Genomic DNA, 16,818 nt, shown 5'->3' with positions numbered 1-16,818 from the left:
TCTGCCCAGTATTAATCCTTTAACCCCTGTACAGGGATGTGGACTTTGCTGCAGGTTAATGACCAGACTGCTACCTCCTGGGATAGCCCTGGTATTCTTGGCAGAGACACAGGCATGACAAAAAACATGAAGCACTGGCAGAAGAAAAGGCCAGGAATCCATGCAGATGCAGAGAGCCCCTGAGGAGCTGAAGCAGAAAATGCAAGTGGTAGTGGCCCTGATGATGATGTTTCATGGTGTACTCCCTCAGGCAGTCACTCCCTGGGGTCAGAGCAGTGAAGGAGGGGCACCTTGTGTTCCCTCAGGGCAGTGCAATTAGCTGTGAGCTCACTGTCTAATGGTGGTTCAGGGGTGCCCATGTGTGCCCATGTGGGTGCTAGACAGGGCACGTGTTGGAAATGCATTGGCCAGCATGTGGTGCTGAGAGAGTCAGAGACCAGGCCTGATTAAACTTAACAGGACTATCTCTTTACTGTATCCATCTTTCTCACTCTAGCCATGCAAATCGTCTTCCTTTAGTTCTTGCTTTCTTGGATTTCCTAGAGCTCATGGAATGATGGAGCCTCTGGGGCATGGAGCTGGAGCATAGGGGAGAGAAGCACATGGAGACTGCTCCTTCTTCCTCCCTCTCTACAGCTACTCTTCTAGACTTTTCTGGAACTAGGGGGTGGAGGCAGCCCACAGCCTAAGCTCTAGAAAGGGCTGGACCAGGATTGTTAACTCTGGCCTTTCCTGAATCATGCTGGAACAACTGTGTACATAGGATTAACATTACAAACATTCCATAACCAAAACTTTGCCCTGGTCTGGACTACTGCACAGATGAGCTACAATAGCCAGACATACAGACTTTACTGGCTTAGACACACGGACTACTGGACTTCTGGAACTAGGACTCAGTTCAGGCAAAGAGGTTACATAAATACAGACAGAAGCTGGCATACACAACAGACGGTAGGCTCCATACAGAAACTAGCAGAGCATTTACAATACAAGGCATGGTCAAGCAAACAAAATACATAGAATGCATAGAACTGACATAAGGTAATGGCATACTAGGTCAGAAGTCAGACACAGACAACCAAAACGATCCAGACACAAACTAGCGAGATATAAACACAGGGCACAGACAAACTCCAAATGGAACAAAGCAAGACATGACATGAAAGTTGCATAACCAGGGCAGGTCACAGCACAAAAAAAGACATCTACAGACTGACACAGGACATTCACTTGAATGGGTCCACAATCCGGAAGATCAGTGCGGAATGCAGGCACGGAACCCTGTCCGTGCCTCCACACTGCATGCACTACTTTTTTGTGGTGCAGACCGTCGGATGTGGATCGCAGATCCTATTCAAGTAAATGGGTCCGCGTCCGCATGTGGTGGACCTACAGTCGGTGCTGTGCATTGCAGACAGCAATTTGCTGTTCGCAGCACGGGCCCGGCCAGCACACATTTGTAAGCATGAGCCCTTAATGAACTGATTAGTCAAACAGATGCAGAAACACACAGCCAGGGAAAGACTAAGGCAGACGAGTGTGTCCGGATGCGTTGCGGCAAACCCGCGCGAGTAGGTACCCAATTGCAGTCAGTTTCGACTGCGATTGCGTTCCGTTGTTCAGTTTTTATCGTGCGGGTGCAATGCGTTTTGCACGCGCGTGATAAAAAACTGAATGTGGTACCCATACCCGAACTTCTTCATTGAAGTTCAGGTTTGGGTTCAAGGTTGTGTAGATTGTATTATTTCCCCTTATAACATGGTTATAAGGGAAAATAATAGCATTCTGAATACAGAATGCATAGTACAATAGGGCTGGAGGGGTTAAAAAAAAAATATAATAATTTTACTCACCTTAATCCACTTGTTCGCGCAGCCGGCATCTCTTCTGTCTTCTTCTTTGAGGAATAGGACCTTTGATGACGTCACTGCGCTCTTCACATGGTCCATCACATGATCTTTTACCATGGTGATGGACCATGTGATGCGCGTAGTGACGTCACCACAGGTCCTTTTCCTGTGTACAGCAAAGATGAAGACAGAAGAGAAGCCGGGCTGCGCAAGCAAGTGGATTAAGGTTAAATTATTTTTAAAAACAATTTAACCCCTCCAGCCCTATTGTACTATGCATTCTCTATTAGGAATGCTATTATTTTCCCTTATAACCATGTTATAAGGCAGGGGTCCTCAAACTACGGCCCGTGAGCCACATGCGGCCCGCCGAGGACACTGATCCGGCCCGCCGGGTGTTTTGGCCGTTTCCGCAGTTCTGTAGGCAGCGGTGGCGGCTGCAGGGCACAGCAGGAGATGAGCGCTGCGCTTCCATTGCGCTCATCTCCATAGTGATCTGTATCACCGTCCTCAGGACAGCGATACAGATTGCTGTGCTGTGGCAGGGGAGGGAGATGCGTCTCCCTTCCCTGTTCCTCTGATAGGCTGCGGGCCTTGTGCCGGCAGCCTATCAGAGGCCAGTGCAGGCGGAACAATGACATCATCGCGCTGCCTGAGCAGTACAGAGCGGGACACAGGCCAGAAGAGGCCTGCATCGCACCGCATCGTAGGAGGTAAGTATGAGTGTTTTTTTTTTTTTTATTAAATCGGACAATTTTTCTACACACTTATTACTGGCACATAATGGGGGGGGGGGGCAGCAAAGAGGAGACTGGCACATGATGGGGGGAGAATTGGCACTTATTACTGGCACATGGGGGGGTGGCAGCAGAGAGGAGACTGGCACATGATGGGGGGGAGAATTGGCACTTATTACTGGCACATGGGGGGGTGGCGGAAGAGAGGAGACTGGCACATGATGGGGAGAGAATTGGCACTTATTATTGGCACATGGGGGGTGGCAGCAGAGATGAGACTGGCACATGATGGGTGGGGGGAGAATTGGCACTTATTACTGGCACATGGGGGGGTGGCAGCAGAGAGGAGACTGGCACATGATGGGGGGGAGAATTGGCACTTATTATTGGGACATGGGGGGTGGCAGCAGAGAGGAGACTGGCACATGATGGGTGGGGGGGAGAATTGGCACTTATTACTGGCACATGGGGGGCTATTTCCGTCGGCCTCATAGAAATGAATGGGAGCATGGGCAGTGCATGCTCCCATGGGACCCGCACCTAACGATATGCCCCCATTGTCCAAGATGGGAATACCCCTTTAAACTATAGTCCGGCCCTCCAACGGTCTGAGGGACAGTGAACTGGCTCCCTGTTTAAAAAGTTTGAGGACCTGTAAGGGAAAATAATAATGATCGGGGCTCCATCCCGATCGTCTCCTAGCAACCGTGCGTAAAAATTGCACCGCATCCGCACTTGCTTGCAGATGCTTGCAATTTTCACGCAGCCCCATTCACTTCTATGGGGCCTGCGTTGCGTGAAAAACGCAGAATATAGAACATGCTGCGATTTTCACACAACGCAGAAGTGATGCGTGAAAATCACGGCTCATGTGAACAGCCCCATAGAAATGAATGGGTCAGGATTCAGTGCGGGTGCAATGCGTTCCCCTCATGCATTGCACCCGCGCGGAATACTTGCCGGTGTGAAAGAGGCCTAACTCTCGCAATACAGAACTTGAGGAGGGATACAAGTACATTGGCACAATTCACGCCACCAGTAACCGACGCCAGGATACATGGAGCAGTGGCAACATGACCCACCATTGAACACAATGGGCAAAACTCAAACCCACAAGATGCCAATGCTGGTGTGCATGGTACAATGGCACAAGTGAAATGCCATTATAATAGATATGATCTAATGAAATACCCACTCTCAGGGGTGTACACAGGGATCATAGCAACACTTAGAATGGGCCCCTCCAATGAATGTTTGTGGCCATACTTTGAGCATGTTTTGCATTTCGGGCTGCAAACTGCTAACAGCACTAGATGGGTGAGGGGGAAAATAGTTAAAACATACAGTACCTGGGGTCTTGCTAATACTTGCTTCATAGGTGAGAAATAGAAGTTATAGTACACCTCCCCTGCAAGTGCCCTCTGCAAAACTGCTGACAGACCCATTTTTAATATAGTTTGTTTCTGCTGGGATGAAGGTAAATCAGCTATTTAACATCAAAAGGGGACCCAAAGTGCAAGGGTGGTTGTATAGTTGGGGAAACTCCCTGGGGAGTCTGTGGCTGCCATAATGGCGCTCAACTCTTGCTAGGGTCAATTTTATAACAAGCCAATTTACCTCTTAGTATATTTTTGGAAGTGTGGGAGGAACCCGGAGTGCCCTGAGGAAACCCATGCAGACATGAGGAGAAAATAAAAACTCCATGCATATGTTGCCCTTGGTGAGGTTTGAACCCAGGATCCCTGGGCTGCAAGGCACCACTGAACCACTGTGCTGCTACTTCAATAGGTTAATACTGCAACTGGGCAGTCCATGGTGAAAAATGCATTTACAAGTGCAATTCCAATGCAGTTGTTTCCAGAGCTCATAGAGAGCTGTATGGACCAGAAGCATGTATCCTGGACCACCATTCCATACAAACAGAATCTCACTTCTAGTGATTGTTAGGGACCCATCAAATGAACTTGCATTTATCACCTATTCAGTCAAAGGGTGACATATACAATGAGCAGGAACGGGGTACGCTGACGCCAAATTATGCAGTAGGTCAGGATATGGATATGATAGTCTATAAAACATTATGCAAATATCAGTGCAATCAATATTATCATAATACGCTCAAATAGGACTTGAAAAATGATAAAGTTTAAAGTGCTATAAAGTTGAATCCTCTGGAAACAGGTAAAAGTCACCTGTAATCCACGGGAAACAATAGAGTTAATTGTAATCCACACAAGGTAGTGGGTAATTGCCACAGTGGGTAGTTTTCCTCACAGGAAAGTCTGGAAATCTTCCTGCTGGGTCCCATATTTGAGGACACAAAAGTTCTTCTTTAAACTGTATGACATCCGGCTAGCGCTGGTGCTCTCTGCAGTTGTAACTCCAGCAGAAGCTTCATCTGCGATCTCCTGGTGGCTTTCTGTGGCAGAACTTGGAATTGCAGGATCACCTTTCTCTGGAGAATCCTCTGTAAGCCATGGCCTTTTCCTGGTAGGTGACAGGTTCTCAGGACGGCAATAAAGGATAGACCCTTGGTCTTTCATAGCAAGAAGTGGTGGTGGTTCTGGAGTGCATGGAGCAGTATCAGTGGATTCCTCCTTATCCTCACACACCTCAGGGCAGTGCTCCTGTTTGATGGGTTCAGGCTGTACAGTAACAGTAATAGTAGTAGGCCCAGAGATTTCTGTAGTGGCAGTGATAATAGTCACAGATTGGCTCTTTTCTGGCTCTGCTACTCCAGTAGTCAGGGGCAACAGTGGTAAAATCCGTCTGCTGCTGCCTACCGTAGGGACTGGAAGTCTTCTTCGCTGTTGTTGCAGCAGTTGAAAGTCTCTAGTGGCAATGACAATGGCCACAGGGCAGTCCTTCTCTGACTCCATTATGGCAGTAGTTAGCAGCATGATGTAGGTGGCTGCAGCTGCTGTAATGGAGCTCCACTGACCTCTTGTGGCGGTTCCTGGTACTGTCTTGGTAGTGAGGCTGGTTATCTCTAGCGGGACCTCCGGGTTAAGGTGTTCTGCCCCGGGGATGTTTGTTCTGGGCAGCGGATTAGAAACTCCGGCCGCCTCTGCCGCACCAGCAGGTGTGTGTAGCGGAGCTTGCTTGGGCCTGCGAGGGGTGTCAGAGTCCACATGGCATAATGCAGGGGCAGCTTCGGACCGGGCCGCGGCCTCAGGAAGCGTGACGGGTTCTCCTTGGATCGCCATCTGGTCCCACTTGGGTGATGGGAGCGCCATGTTTCCTGCGTCTCACTCAGCACAGGGAATGAGGGTGGAGCCTGGAGGGAGGAGTCTTCACTCCCTTGGCTCACATCGCAGAGTTCTTGGTGGGCAGGCTTGAGGGTTCCTGCTTCTAGGGGGGGCGTATTCAGCATTTTCGTGCTCTTGAGAGGGCGTTCTGAAGGGCATGAATATGGCAAATTAACCCTTGGAGTGCTGGTGCGCACTGTGTAGCGCTTTCTGGCACAGCAACTAAGTCAATAAAGTCAGAATTTTGGGTTTTGCACAATCCTCAGGCCTTGTAGCAATGTTAAACATACAATTTAATCCTGTTAAGGCACACACTTGGATCCGGTTATGGCAGGGATAGGCACACAATTCGGTTCTTATCCTGTTGGCACACAGCTCGATCCGGTTTGTGATGCCAAGAATGCAATTAGCAGGAACGAGGTACGCTGATGCCAAATTATGCAGTGGGTCAGAATATGGATATAATAGTCTACAGTTTTGTTCGTGACGCCAATTGCAGCGTGCGCAGGGTACTATCTCAGGGCCCTCCAAGGTGTTATAACTCACGGCCCAGGTTAGGAATGTCAGAGTGGTGTAATGTCTCTGTATGGTGGTGATAATGGTGTCAACAGTGTCTCCTACCTGGGTACGGCTGGACTCCTGGCTCCTGGCTCACTAGCAATAAATTTAGCAGCAGAAATTGAGATCCAGACCTTTGGTAAAGTTCAAACTTGTCTTTACTCATTGTAACCTCCGGTAAGCAAGATACAGCTTTTTGTCTTTGGTCCCAGCAGGTATTGGCAATGTTTGGCAGTATTTTATTCAGTGACAGGTCTTTCTTTACTCCTGGTCACATAGTGATAGCATAGTGGGGCAGATTTACTATTACAAATGCCCCAGAACTCTGGCACATAGGTCATGTCCCACAAAAACGCTTTGCAGACACAAACAAAATCTCACTTCTGGTGATTGTTGGGGACTCAACAGATGGATCCCAACTGATGTTGCATTTATCACCTATTCAGTGGAAGGGTGATATATTTGATTCACTAGTGTGCCAGATTTATCATCCAGCATCAGCCACTTTAGACTATTTAGTCTAAGTTTGCACTGTTTGAATAGTAGGTGGTTTTAGTACATCTTCCCTAGTTGCATTCTACTGACCTGCCAGTAAGAAGTACAAATAAATATGTATTATTTTTTCCAAGGTGACAATAGATTTAGGAGGAGCTAGCATTTCAGTAACGAGCAACTGTGTACTACAGTGTTTATTAGAAAGCGATCATTAAATGATCGTTTTTAATCTGTTGTGCTGACACCCCACTACCAGAATGAGGAGAGAGAGAGTGCTCACATATTACACTCTTTCTCCTTGCTGCAGGACATGGGCTCAGTACAAAAGTATATGGTCCTGACTCCATCTCCAGCAGCAAGGAGAGAAAATGTGCACTTCTATCTCATGCTAGCGATCGGTGGGGGTCTCAGTGCTCAGAACTAGTGATGATCCAGCACCAAAGTATTCGGGTGTTCGGCCCGAACACATTGCTATATTCGTGTGCTCGGCCGAGCACCCGATTATAATGGAAGTCAATGGGAGACAACCAGACACCCCCTGCTCTGAAGAAATGGATTGGAAACAGCATGGGGACGATGTCTGGATGAATCTTGGACTCCCAGGTCGCTGCTGGGAACCATGTTGTCCGAGTTGTACGCCACTTTTACAGACTGACAAAAATACGGACAAAACCCCCCAAAAAATCATTTTTACAGGAAAAATTGTTAGGAAACATTCTTTTCTGTATATTCAATTGTATATAAAGTGCAAGTGCTGCAAAAAATTACAAGCAAGAGGCACTCCGATACAACCTGTATATCACATAAAGGAGGGCCTCATTCACATTCTGGTACAATTGCTTAGGTAGTGGGACTCCTACACTCATAAAGCCTATGCACTAAGTGAAAGGGCTGCCAAAAATTACAAGGAACCGGCACTCCAATACACTCTTTATTACACACAAAGGAGGGCATCATACACACCCGTGAAAAATTATGATTGATGGCCTGCTGGTGACCCTCAAAAACATTTGGAGCAAGGGCCTGCTGATCTGACCATCTAAAACCTTAGGGGCGAGAACCTGCTGCCGTATTGGTGACTCTAGATAACCTCTGGGCAGCTGCACGTTCCGATGATGGCGACGATCCATTTGGATGTCTGCCCTATCAACTTTCGATGTTCTTTTCTGTGCCTACCATGGTGATCACGGGTAACAGGGAATCAGGGTTCGATGCCGGAGAGGGAGCTTGAGAAAGGGATACCACATCCAAGGTAGGTAATTGGCTGAAATCTGATTGGCTGTTGTTGCCTTGGCACTTTTTTTTCCTAATTGTGAACCACCCAGAGAGGGTGGGTCAAGTTATTAAAGCACAAGATTCCAAGGAAGGCAGCAGGCGTGCGGCAATTACCCACTCCCAACTCAGTAAGGTAGTGACGATAAATAACAATACAGCACTCCTAAGCGGCCCTCTTATTGGAATGAGTACACTTTCCGTTAACGAGGATCTATTGAAGGGCAAGTCTGGTGCCAGCAGCCAACTTGCTCCCAGCCTCCACAATGTTCACCCAGTGTGCCATCATGGTGAGGATTGTGTTGATCAGACTCTTGGCTACTGAGACTTTACTTGTGGATGAGGGTCTGCTGCTGCTTTGTTGACTCTAGATAACTTCTAGTTGATCACACGTCCCCGTGACGGCGACGATCCATTTGGATGTCTGCCCTATCAACTTTGGAGCAATTTTTCAACAAGGATCTTTTGGTATAGCACCGTTTTGCTTGTCCTCTACACTAGAGGAATGAGAGATGAGAAGTTCTCTTTGTAGCGGTGGTCGAGAAGGGTGAACAACCAGTAATCTGTATTGTCTAAAATGCATATAACACGCGGGTCGCGGGAAAGGCAGCCTAACATGAAGTCAGCCATGTGTGCCAGAGTACCAACAGGCAAGACTTCGCTGTCATCATCAGAAGGTGAGCTGACCCCGGTGGAAGCTGTGGACGACTTGCGGAAATGGGCACACACGCGGCGCGCCTTCACTAGTAGCTCTGGCAAATTGGGGTTGGTTTTGATAAACCACTGAACCACTAAGTTTAAGACATGGGCTAGGCATGGGATGTGTGTCAGGTGCCGAGCTCCAAAGCCGCCACCAAGTTACGGCCATTGTCAGACACAACCATGCATGGTTGTAGGTTTAGTGGCGAGAGCCACAGCTCGGTCTGGTCCCTTATACCCTGCCACAGCTCTGCGGTGGTGTGCTGTTTGTCCCCTAAGCAGATCAGCTTCAGCATGGCCTGTTGACGCTTACCCACAGCAGTGCTATACTGCTTCCAGCTAGCGACTGATGGCTGACTGCTGCTGGAGGTGGAAGTGGGAAGTGGAGCCGGCGGAGGAGGAGAAGTGGGGGTTGGAGCCAGTAACATAGCTGCTGGTGGAGACCCTGATGGACGTAGGGCCCACAATTCTGGGCGTGGGTAGCACCTGTGCCATCCCAGGGTACGACTCAATCCCGGCCTCCACAACATTCACCCAGTGTGCCATCAGGGAAATGAAACATCCCTGGCCACCAGCACTTGTTTATGTGTCCATGGTTAAGTGGACCTTCCCAGTAACTACGTTGGTCATAGCACAGGTGATGTTCTGGGACACATACTGGTGTAAGGCGGGCACGGCACACCGTGAAAAATAGTGGCGGCTGGGGACTGCGTACCGAGGGACGGCCGCTGACATCAGGCTGCGTAAGGCCTCAGTGTCCACAAGCCTAAATGGCAACATTTCAAGGGCCAGTAATTTCAAAAGTTGCGCATTTAGTGCTATGGCCTTTGGGTGGGTATTTGCACTTGCGTTCAAATGACTGTGTTATGGACATTTGTACGTTGAGCTGGGACAGGGAAGTGGATGTTGTTGCTGATGGTTCATGCGAAGGTCCAGGTGTAGAGCGAGGGGCATCCGGGCCTGCGCCTTCGACAGGGGATTGGCCAGCAGTGCGTAACACAGGGGAAGAGGAGGCAGTGGTGTGACCCGCAGACCCAGATTGTGGACCAAGGCGTTTGGCCCACTTATTAGGGTGCTTGGATGCCATGTGGCGTATCATGCTGGTGGTGGTGAGGTTTCTAGTGTTCACGCCCCGGCTCATTTTGATACGGCACAGGTTGCAAACTACCACTCTTTTGTCCTCTGCACTTTCCTCAAAAAAGCGCCATACTGCAGAACACCTACCCCTTGCCAAGGTAGATTTACGCATGGGGGTTCTCGGTGTAATGGTTGCGAGCCTGTTTGGTGTGGGCCGACTTCTCCCTTTTGCAACCCCACCGCCTCTTCCAGCCTGTTGTGGTGCTGTGGATCCCTCCCACTCTGTACTGCTGTCCTCGCTCGGCTTTTCACCTTCCCATGTTGGGTCAGTGACCTCATCGTCCACCACTTTCTCTTCCACTTCCTCACTCTGCTGATCCTCCTGACTTGACCTAACCACAACCTCAGTGATTGACAACTGTGTCTCATCATCATCCACCTCGTGAACGAATGATTGCCGTTCACCACCGTCATCTTCTTGAGACTGTGAAGGCTCAAGAGGTTGGGAATCAGGGCACAATATCTCAGGTCCCTCTTCAAGCGTGCTGGGCGCGAGGGCCAAATGTAATAGTGGCGCTGGAAAGAGCTCTTCGGAATATCCGAGTGTGGGATCACTAGTTTGGCAAGCCTCTCCATGGTGGGAGGAAGGATGATCAGAGTGAGGATTCGGTTGACCAGATTCTTGGCTACAGAGACTGGACTTGTTGGAAGAGAGGGTGGTGCTTAACCGACTGGAAGCATTATCTTCATTAATCCAACCGACCAACTGTTCGCACTGGTCTGACTTGGACAGTGTTGTCCTGCGCCGCCCAGCTAAGTTGGACATGAAGCTGGGTACGGTGTATTATTTTTTTTTGGTGCACTGGCAGCAGGCACAGTTTCATTGCGCCCAGGGCCACAGCCTCTGCGTGCACCATCAGCATCATGCCCACTTCCCCGTCCCTTAGTGCTCGCCTTCTTCATATTAATGGTTTTGTCACTAGATGTGGCACAGATTTTTTTACTGTACGCTAAAGACACAGTTTTCAGATGCAGGACAGTATATGGACACTGTTTTAGGCCCAGATTATTGGAATCTGCAGTACAGATACTGTTTTCTGATGTAGTTTATATTTATCTTTTTCACTGTATCTGGGCCTGACAACCACACAAGGTGTTGAAGCACAGATCACACAATTCACGGATTACACCATTGACAGCAAAAATCTGGACAGATTATGGGAGAAAAATTGTTTTCTGTATTTTACATTTTTCCCTATATATGGGCCTGACAACCACACAAGGTATTGAATCGCAGATCCCACAATTCACGGATTACACCGTTGACAGCAAAAATGTGGATAGATTATAGGGAAAAAAATAGTGTTTTCTGTATTATAATTTTTTCCCTATATCTGGGCCTGACAACCACACAAGGTGTTAAAGCACAGATCACACAATTCACGGATTACACCGTTGACAGCAAAAATGTGGACAGATTATGGGAGAAAAATTGTTTTCTGTATTTTACATTTTTCCCTATATATGGGCCTGACAACCACACAAGGTATTGAATCGCAGATCACACAATTCACGGATCACACCGTTGACAGCAAAAATGTGGATAGATTATGGGGAAAAAATAGTGTTTTCTGTATTATAATTTTTTCCCTATATCTCGGCCTGACAACCATACAAGGTGTTGAAGCACAGATCATGCAATTCACGGATTACACCGTTGACAGCAAAAATGTGGATAGATTATGGGAAAAAAATTATTTTTTTCACTAATATTCTTCCTATCTCTGCCCCTGACACACAGAAGGTATTGCTGCACAGATGTCACTGCAGGCACCTTCTATATAGCAAAAGAATCGCTATTTCGCAAAGTATAAAAAAGTATAAAAAATAAAAATCGAGTACTACTTTGCACAATTAAATTGCTGCCACCACACACAATAGTCCTTAAAAGGACTTTTGGGTCTTTGAAACGTTATTCACTGCAATATATTGTGATCACAATCTCCCTACACTATCTGTCCCTTCCTAAGCGCAGCTCTCCCTGACTCGCAATGAGCAGAACACGTGTGATTGGCTGCTATATAACACCCGATGAAGCTTTCCGGCCAGCCAATCACTGTAATGCCAGTAGCCAACATGGCTACTGGCGTTACAGTGATGGCAATACTTACCTGCACGTTTATTGGCTGCTTAGCAGCCGCTAAACGTGCGAGGAAGAGACTAGAGCATGGCGCTCGAGCAGATGTGGTACTCGGCCGAGTACCGCCATTTGCCGAGAACCCCATTGATCAAAACCTTTAATGTCTTTATGATGTATTCAAAGTTGACTGAGAACTCAGTGACCCTTTAAATGTTTATATAAATATTTCTGCTACCAACAAAAGATTCTCTCAACTCTCAACAGCATTGAGTTCAGAACATTTATCCTAAAGAATGTAGCGTTTACTTTACATTACATTCATGCATGGTAGGGAATATATAGTTCCATATTCTGCTTGACAGTGTGGCACCTTTACTGAGAATACTACATGTCGAACAGTGTTAAATGCACTTTACCCATGTTATCTATTTATGTAATAGGTGTATGCAAATTATGTAAAACTTTGTACAGTCATGATTCTGTGTATTTTGATAGTACCTGCCAGAAACAGCAGGTGATAGCTGGTGAGCACATTTATCAGTAATATTGCAGTGACAGGTTTTAGGACATCGTAATGGATGTCATTTGGGAGAGGGCCACATTTTTTTCCTTCAAATTACTAAAAGTATTTGCGGATTTTCTAAGTTCAGTAGCACAAGGGCATTTTATTGTTAGCAGCACATAACTTCTTAAAGGTCATGTCCACCTATTCAACCTATGTATTTTGTTGGTTATAGAGTCTGGACTAACCAAATCCTGTATAATCTGAGCTCATGTTTACTTCCTTCAATATGCCTTCTCTTCTACTGTGTAGGTAAACAAGACGTAGGGGGCACATGGGTGGGCGCAGGATCAGACTACACAGGGTTTGTTTGTAGTCTGTTGCCATGGAAGCACATTAGCCTTTTGAGCTGTACACACAAAAGGATATGAGATTTTTCCTGTCAAGACTGGATGCATTGGCTGAACATACAAATAATGTTTTTTTTTAAAAGTCACTCTTCAATTTATCTTCACTTCAAACTGTCCTGAAAAAAAGTTATGCCTGCGGAAATGCAACAAGGTAAAATTCAAAAAATGTCATAAAGGTCTTATCAGGCCTGGTCATTACAGGGTTATAGATTGTTGTTCATTGGAAACTGTTAACTATACTATACTATACAAACTATGCAGTATTATAGAAAAGCATAATATCCTACCTTTGATCAGTAACTTTAGAAGGACTGTCAATTGCCAGCTCCTTGACTAGTGCGCCACCTTCAGAAGGAAACTTCAATGGCAGTCCTGCTTCTTGTGACTTTAAAAGATGATTTATTTCTGTCTGTGCTTTAGTGGCACTCTCATCTAGTTTACACAGTTCAAAGCTTTCCTCAAGGTCTGTGTAGTCATTTTCCTTAACTGATGCCCAATATTTCTCTTGTCTTTCAGATTCCATATATAAACTCTCTCCCAAGTCTTTATCACAATCTGCACTTTCTGCTCTACCAAAGATGTCTTCAGGTGAGGTGTCAGAGGCCTCCGTCTGGCTTAGTATTATACTCCAGCTGTGCTCATGTTCTGAGATTTCTTCTGATTTCTTTTTACTCTCTCTCCTTTGAGGTAGAATAGGAAAAGTTTTTTCTTCTAATTGAAAGGAGTGGAATCCGGATCCTAGGGTCATTTGCTTTTCACTTTCATTTGTCATGGAGATTAACTGAAATGTATCTGGAGACATTGTTTGCTGAGGCATTACACTGGGGTCTCTGACTGGGAAAATGTTTATTTTGCTTTCAGATACCACCACACATGGAGAGCTGATCTCCAAGCTGCTGCTATGCATCTCATCGATGGCCGGATGCAAGTAGTCATCTACTACCAGGTCTACTCTAATGTCACGTTTCCACACCTGTATTGGAGGTTCACTGGATTCTAGAGATAAAAATGACATTCACAGTCAAATACAGAGAGACAACATGCTAGATTCTCTGGTCAATTCCATAAATTGCATCATGAACTGTCTACCTCACTTCCTATTGGCATTTATATATTTTGTGCTTAAAAAGGTTTTCCGAGATTTTGACTGCTGTGGCCCCCACAATCTCCAGAATGAGCTGAGAGAAGAGTTCACATATCGCGCTCTCTCTCTCCTCTCTGCACGAGTCTCCTCCATTCTAGGTTATGGACCTGTTAAAATTCTGTCCTCAGCATGGTAAAGAGAGAGTGAGATATGCACGCTCTTCTCGCCCCTCGTTCTAGAGATCGGGGATACTATGATCTGTTTACCTAATGATGCTTATGCTGATGAATACCAGTGTGAGCATCAGTCAGCTAATTTTAAGGCTAGGTTTCCTCATTCAGGTCTTTTGGTGTAGTGTTTAAAGCCAGACCCAGGAGTGGATTCAAAACGTTTAGAAGACTCAATCTTTTCTTTTTATATGCACTTAGTATATGATCTGTTCCTGTCTTTGGCTTCAAAAACTGTATAATATACCTGAACATGGAAATCCAGCCTTATAGTTCCTGCTGGTTTCCATTTCTGGTTACATCAGAGCAGCATGTTATGCTTTCTAGCTGTCAAAAGGCAAAGGAAACCTGATAAAGAATTAACAGAAATGTGTCAGCCGATCTGTGCACATTGGAAGTGCTGGGATGTATGTCCACATGTTAATGGAGGTAATGAGTCTACTCTCAATGCATAGTTTGAATTGCAGTCTTCAGCAGACAAAGTACTGTATGTCGATTTATTAAAATAAGAAATCAGGGCTGTCCTAATGAAAACTTCTTGTTACTCTACATATTACTAAACCACCAAAAAGATGTCCCCTTTAAAACATAACTTTTATTTAATCTAATAAAATATATCAGCAGAAATTCCCATCTTGCACAAAAATCTGCATGTGTTACATGTGAATCTGTCATGGACTTTGCTGCAGCAGCAGCTGCAGAATTCATCTTATGCAATAGTATAATTCCTGGTGGAAATCCGCAACATAAACTATTCTTTTTTATTTTGCTCTAAATATAGTAAAATACAAAAGCTGTAGGACAACTTCCTTAGAACTGCATTTACATGTTATCATTATTACAGATCTTTTCTTGAATGTGTTCTTACCATTAGACAGTTGTAAAGGACCATTGCTGCCATCTGCTGGAAAGCTGTGTTTGTGACACACTCCTCCGTCTGTGAATAGAGCTTCCCTCTCTGCTGGTGTTATTCCTAGCACAGATTCCAGTTCCTCCTCTACACAAGTATCAGCACTTTGCTGTGACATATGTTGATCAGGTCTTTGTTTATGATCACTGTCCATCATGGAAGTTGAATGTTCCTGAAGTATTATGTTAGTGGTTTCTGACTTGTTAAAATACTGATCTTCCTTAGTCAATATGTTTTGGTCTTCATAGATACTATGGATTAAGTCATCATTAAAATATGGAGCTGACTCAACGGAATCATCGCTATCAATTTCATGATCAAAGTCACCCACCTCACCAACATCTATAGGGTTGACTGCTGCATCTAATTTCCCACTGGTTTTGAAAGACTGCAATATATGGCCATCAAATGCAAGTGAAGGGAGAGAATGTGATATTTTAGTTTCTTCACTACAATCAATATCTTGCCTTTCTCTTATACTTTCAGACAGAGCTCTCATCCTTGGAATATTGCCTGTGCCCATGTTCACTTGCTGCCAGTATGTTTGACTGTACTCATATTCTCGGCACAGGTCTGGGCTATCAGAAGCCTGTGAACCGTTTTCACAGCTGTAAAGTACATCAGGACTGACACTGAGTGATACTTTTGTGTACGCCTTCTCAGTAATATTCCATAGATCTGGTTCTACACAGAGGAATGGAGAGGATTGTTGGGTATAATCATCTAGGATGTCTGGGACATAGTCAGTTTGATTAGGACCTTCTATGGATAATGCTTCATAGTGCTCAAAGCTACTTCCTATGTCATTGTGTTGATCTAGAACATCAGAAGACAAATCATTCTCATGGACTAGCTGCCACTGTTTAATAGCGCTCATATTATTTGATGGTTTTCTTCCACTATTTACATCCATGTTATCAGACACCAGGAATATATTTTCAAGCTTATGTGCTTCACTATTTAGTACATTTTCATCAGTTGCCTTACCCTCATAAGCATAAGCTGGAAACTCTGTGTTGCATGCCAATACATTAATATTACATGGCTTTTTAATACCAGCATTTGGGCCACTGAGTTGATGAGGTTCAACATATGAACGTGTGTTTGGCTGGAAGTACAATGGTGAAAATGTGTCTTGTTCTGAGCGATCTAAGTACAACTGAGGTTTTTTATGTCCATTTTGATTTCCAGTTACTGTTGGGTTTAAAAGTTGGTTTTCTTCCTCACACCCATCAAGTGGGTGCAAATTGTTTAAAGTATGGTCACTTAGATTGCCAAGACTATTAGAATCCAGTGTGAATTGTTCATATTCATCTGAAAGAATTTTAAGGCACTCTACCTTGTTCTCTATTATATTATACCCCACGGATGGAAAATCATTGACGCAAACAAGTTGTTCTTCCAAACTTTCTTCTTCTGTTCCAGGTGTAGTTGAACTGGATTGAGTATCATTGAAGAATGTAGATGTTGTTTCCAGATCAAGCACCTTCTCTTGGAAACAGTTTTTAACATTAGAATGGTCTAGAACATCATTTGATTCAGGACTTGATGAAGATTCAGAATCCTCACAAATCTGTGTGTTCCAAATATCCAGATTCATGGGGAC

Source organism: Bufo bufo, chromosome 2 (assembly GCF_905171765.1).
Source record: "Bufo bufo chromosome 2, aBufBuf1.1, whole genome shotgun sequence".
NCBI lineage: Eukaryota > Metazoa > Chordata > Amphibia > Anura > Bufonidae > Bufo > Bufo bufo.
Note: the sequence above shows the minus strand (reverse complement) of the source record.